Consider the following 6,000-nt stretch of genomic DNA (forward strand, 5'->3'; position numbering starts at 1 on the left):
TTTGGGTATTTGGGGCATGAGCCTCCCATACTCCTTGCTTGGCCCTTGCAATAAACCTTTCTCTGCCTCAAATTCCAATGTGTCAGCTTGTTTGGTCTCACTGAGCATCAGGCACACAAACTTGAGTTCAACAACAAATACACCCTTTCTCTGCTGCAACCCTCTGCAGTCTCGACATTTGACTTGCTGTGCATCAGGCAAATGAACTTGGTTTGGTAACACTGGCTACCCTAAGAGAAAGAGCTACAAGAGGACAAAAGAAAGGAGATGAGTCAGAAGACTAATGCAGTAATCCAGGGAAAAGATGGGACTGACTTGGATTAAGGAGCTAACAAGACGGTGAAGATGGTGACAAATAGTGGAATTCAGAAAATATTTGTAGGGAGAAACAATAGGAATTTCTAATAGACTAGATTTAGGGACTGAGGGAAAGGAAGAGATCTAGGTTGACTCAAATTTTGGGCCTGAACCACTGAGATAGGAAATTTGGGAGGAGCAAGTTTGGGGTGTGGGGAAACTATAACAGTTTATTTCTGAATCTGTTACGTTTTGAAATTTGCAAGCAATAAGGTGAGGTAAACAACTATGAACGCACATCTGTAGCTCAGGGGAGGGATTGAGACCTGAAATATCTATCTGATGGCATTTACAATTTCAGGGAAGTAGGAGACAAAAGCCATAGTGGATGACTAGAAGAGGGAGTGGGAAATGTAGCTTTTAGAAAATATAAGGAAATATCTTAATGATCAAGATATATTTTGATATCTAAAGAAGATGAAAGAGTGATTTTAGTATCAGAACAAAACGGGATTTAAAGGAAAGTTAAATTTGATTTTATTAAAATTAAGAACTTTCTATTAAAAAGACACTATTAAGGAATAAAAAGGTAAAATGAGAGTGAGAAGATATTTGCAATACACATGACAAATACCTTGTATCTAGAATGTGTAGGGAATGACTACAGATCAAAAGGAAAAAGATAACTCAATAGAAAAATGGACAAATGATTGGAACAGGCATATCAGAACAAAAGAGAAATTTAAATGGCCAATAAATGTAAGACAAGGGGCTCAAGCTTATTAGAAATAAGGAAATGTAAAATAAAGCCACTGTAATATATCACAACTACACACTTACCAATGGATAAAAATGGAAAGTCTGAGGATATCAAGCACTGGTAAGGATGGAGGAGTGTAAATTGCTTTAACTTGGAAAAAAATTAGCATTATCAAATAAAGGATATCATATGCATATCCTATGATCTAGCAATTCTACTCCAAAGTGAATACTCTAGAAATGGGTGCACATGTGCAGGAATATTCAAAGCAGCATTATTCTTCATAGCCAAACAGTGAAACAACCAAATGTCCATCAACAATAAAATGAATAAATAAATCTTGTTATATTCATACAATGGAATACAATACAGCAACAAAAATGAATGGACTAGAGTCACACCTAACAACAAGGCTGAACTGTAAAAAACACAAAGTTAAACAAAAGAAGCCAGTCACTAAAGAATGCATACTATACTATTTGTTTAAAGGTCTACATTGTTTAGGAATTCATTCTTACTCATTAAAAGCTATTTTTTTAAAAAAGCAAGTAATTTATTACCAAAAAATACAAGACAATATTTACCTTTAGAGGAGAAGGGTGGAATTGTAATCACAAAGGGAAATGCTGGTTTGTTAGTAAACTTCAATGGATATATGCTTTATAGCAAGCCATTAAGTTGTACGTTTATGTTTTACATGCTTTCCCATATGTGTATTGTTTCTCACATCTCTGATGGAGAACATCTGTGGGCATTCCAAACATGGTGAGGGGAAGCAATCTATAATTCTCAGGTCATTCAGGAAAGAATCTTTGAAGAAAATATATGAAACTCTTTTTTTAAGGTATATATCATGACAGCAGAAAAAAAGCATTTTCTTTCTGTTCATGATCCACACTAATCTTTTAAAACTTGTTTTTATTTGAATTTTAAAGATCTAGCAGGATCGCCTATTAGTGTTAACATTGTTACTATACTTAAACATTTCTAATGTGCGTGGTACTATTCAAATATTCGATTCTCTTTCTTCCACAATTAATTTTCCTAAACTATAAGTTTTTGAGGGTAAAATAAAAAGATACATAAAATCCCATTTTGTAACAAGAAGCCAGATCAAATGATTCAGAGTTAAATTATTCACGTTAAATGATTCAGGTTAAATAATTGTACTTGAAATAATAAAAATGGTTTAATAAAAGGTTGTGTGTTTTGTTTGTTTGTAAACAGAAGATTTCTTGAACATTTCATTCAGCTTGTACTAATACACCCCTTCCTTAAAATCTCACCGAACTCCTTATTATAATAAAAATGTTCTTCTGTTTTGGGCCTTAACTCTTATAAGAGTGGAGAATCCCAGCGACTTGATACATCCTCTGAACTCCCCCTAGCCACTGCCTCCAATAAAACTCCCTTGATGTAAGGAAAGAAAACTAAAGCTTCCATACATATCAATGCAATGAAAGCAGATGCTGAGAGGAAAGGTACAAAAGGTACTGGTAAAATCTTCTGGGTTTCAAGTGAGTCAGCCAGAAGTAGTGTTCTATTACAGTTTTTAAACTACTGTAGCTTTTTCTGAATTTTTAAACTTCCTTTCTAGTTCTAATGCTGTCCTAACTCAACACCTCTCATACTCATATGGGCCACTTGAAAAAAACCCTGCTTTTTGCTCTTTTTGTGATGATTTTATGCATCCTCACAGGGTAATTTCACTGACATTTTGTCGTCCTGAACAGGCTTAGGATGCAACCTTGTTTCTTTTCAACCTTAAATATATCACCTTCTCTCTACTTTTCACAGAGCAATTTTATGAGAAAGATATAAATTTGAATGAACTGTCAAAATCATAAGCAATAAAAATAGGATTATAAAGAACTCATCAACACTAGCTCCAAAGATGTTTATACCGCATACTTGGACGAATTAAAAAAAAAACACTTTAAAATTATCCTATAGATGTTAAGGTCTATATAATTATATTATTCTGGTTAAAAAAAAGAAATCTCCATTTGGTTTGTAGCACTTATCAGAAGAAGAAAACTTTCTTCTTCTAAAACTCTGAAGATTTTTACAATCCCTTCTCTAAAACTTTTCTCTATAGAAGACTTGTCAAGCATGTCTTATATAAATCTACTGTAACTTCATTATTTTTCCAAACCTGGCTCAGGAAACATCAATTGCAAAATGAAATGCCCTTAAGTTTAGGGCAACACTTACCCATGGTGTCGCCGGCAAAGCCCACTGGGGTCCCTGGGAAAAATTCGATGGAACCTAGGTGATAAGGTCTACCTTCTTTTGTGCTTAGTCTAGTTTCACTTGTCTATAGAAGCTGCGTCTAGAAGTCTTGCACCTAACACGCTGGGTTAGCACTCCCAGCATAGAAACGCTGTGCCGGACACTTCAGCGGCTGTACGCAGAAACACCACACACAGCACCCCAGTCCAAGATGGCGGCGGAGGTCTGTGTTTATAGCGGCTGTGCCCGCCCGGCGCTGTGATCTGGGCGTGAGCAGCACAGCTCCGCCCACCTCGCGAGAACTGCACCCACCTGAGAGAACTCTGCCAGCTTATGAGAATCCTATAAAGCAGCCCTGATGCCGGCCTGTCAGGGAGAACCGTTTACTCTAGAGCTGGAGCTCGAAACTCTTCTGTTCTTGGATCCTAGAATAGCGCTTTCCCTTGCTTCTGAACCAAACTCGGTCTCATTATGTTGATGAGTAAGACATCGGTCAGGAGGACCCTTGTTGGGGCCTGACTCCAAAGGGTCAGTAGCAATGGCGTGAGATTGAAATGAAGACTTCCTTTCTAGATACCCAGATGTAAGTGTGACTTTCATTTCTCTGTAGGTTCATATAATCTGTTAGATAAATGCCAGCTTAGAGATATAATTGTAGGGCTCAACTCAAGGCAAATTTTAAGGAAATTAGAATAACTCTTGCAGAGAAGGACCCCTCTAATTAGAGGGATTCTTCTACCCTGACTCAAAAATAAGATTTTTTTTATTATACTCTTCTAAAATACGTTCTTAAATTTTAAAACTAAAATTGAAAATTTTTAAATAATAATTTAAAATTGGACCAAATAAACAGGCTCATAAATGAGACAAAGAAAAAGGAGGAATAAGAGATAGAGGGCCTATAGTCTATGACAATATTCTCCAGGATAATGTTTGCCTCAAGCAGACTTGATATCCAACACTTAAAAGAAAATATTTACTAATATGTGAGTATATATTTCAAATTACTTACATACATATGGAAAAGTTTAATAGGATCCTACATTTTGACATATTGGATTTTAATTGTTCAAATAAGTTTTTAACATTTAAGAAAGCAAGATGTGTGTATGTATATTTACAGGTTAGGTTTCTTATAGAACTCAATAATAGTGAATGATATAATCATTGGGACTGAGGAAACAAAAATATATAGCAATTAACCTTATGACCAGTTTATGTCACAGGTTTCTCATGAGATTTACACAATCACACAGCAGATGCACACAGACTTTCCACAAAATTCTTTTCAATAGACTCTCAACCACTGAGCCACCAGGGAAGCCCCAAGTACTTTTTAAAGATTGAAATATCTTTATGTTTTATCCTTTGTGATTTTTCAAACTTTCCCTTCATTAAATATCTATTTGAAAACTAGACAGAAAAGTGCATAACATGTATTTTATACTTATTTTTAAAAGAGATCCATTTTATAAAGCAGAAACTAACACACCATTGTAAAGCAATTATACTCCAATAAAGATGTTTTTTTTTTAAAAAGAGAGAGATCCATTTTAAAATTTCACCTGAAATGTTAAAAATGGCTATACATGGGGGCTTCCCTGGTGGCGCAGTGGTTGAGAGTCCACCTGCCAATGCAGGGGACACGGGTTCATGCCCCGGTCCGGGAAGATCCCACATGCCGTGGAGGGGCTGGGCCCGTGAGCCATGGCTGCTGAGCCTGCACGTCCGGAGCCTGTGCTCCACAACGGGAGAGGCCACAACAGTGAGAGGCCCGCGTACTCCAAAAAAAAACAAAAAATGGCTATACATGAATAAGTCATAATTTTTTTAAATATACACTTTACAGGAATGTATTGTGTAAACGTTATAATAATGGAAAAGAATGAAAAGCTTTAAAAAAAATCAGTGACTGCTAATAATATCAATTTTCACTTTCTCATATTCTCTTCCAGTTCTCATCCAAATATATGTATAATTTTACATTTTGGTTCCCAAACTGGCCCCTGTACACAGAAGGAAAGGACAGACTGAAGCAAGAGGCAGACCACCTCAGACTGGTAGGTGGCAATTTTAGTAAACAAGAGAACTCACACTCCAGGCTTGTCTTGGGTGGCCACAAGAAGAGCAGATCTCCACTCCTGTCCACCAAAATCTTTAAAGTTTACAGTATTTAGAGGACTTAACTGAGCTCAGTCACATATACAGTCCAGATGATCTCAGCAACACATTGCTCTCTCAAGGCTGAGTCCTTGAAAATGGCTCCCACTATGGGAATAGTGGGAAGAACATACATCCCAAGGACAGGAGAGGGGCAAGGAGCCTCCAGTTGCCCAGGTCAAGCTTGTGAGTCAGCTGGCAGTCATGTCCTTTCCATGACCTTCTCCAACAATACAGAACAATTTTGTATTCTGCCTTATTCACTTTATATTTTATCTTTAACATTAGTTTATGCTGTTTCATGATAATTATCAAAAGGTTTTAGGTTTTCACTTACTTTATATGTCAATGTGTCCATTAATATTTACTTAAAAATTAGTTTTTAAATAATTCTTATCTAAATCCAATGATTGATTAGTTGATTTTTAATGATAGCTTTTAAAGTGGACACAGATTTATAATAAGAAAAAAAGAGATACTTTTTGAAAGTGTTCTAGTATACATCATCACAAATGTTAGATATATAGAGAAGACACTTTCAAACACATAAA

This window comes from Monodon monoceros, unplaced genomic scaffold (genome assembly GCF_005190385.1).
Source record: "Monodon monoceros isolate NGI ecotype Baffin Bay Population unplaced genomic scaffold, NGI_Narwhal_1 Super_Scaffold_20, whole genome shotgun sequence".
Lineage (NCBI taxonomy): Eukaryota > Metazoa > Chordata > Mammalia > Artiodactyla > Monodontidae > Monodon > Monodon monoceros.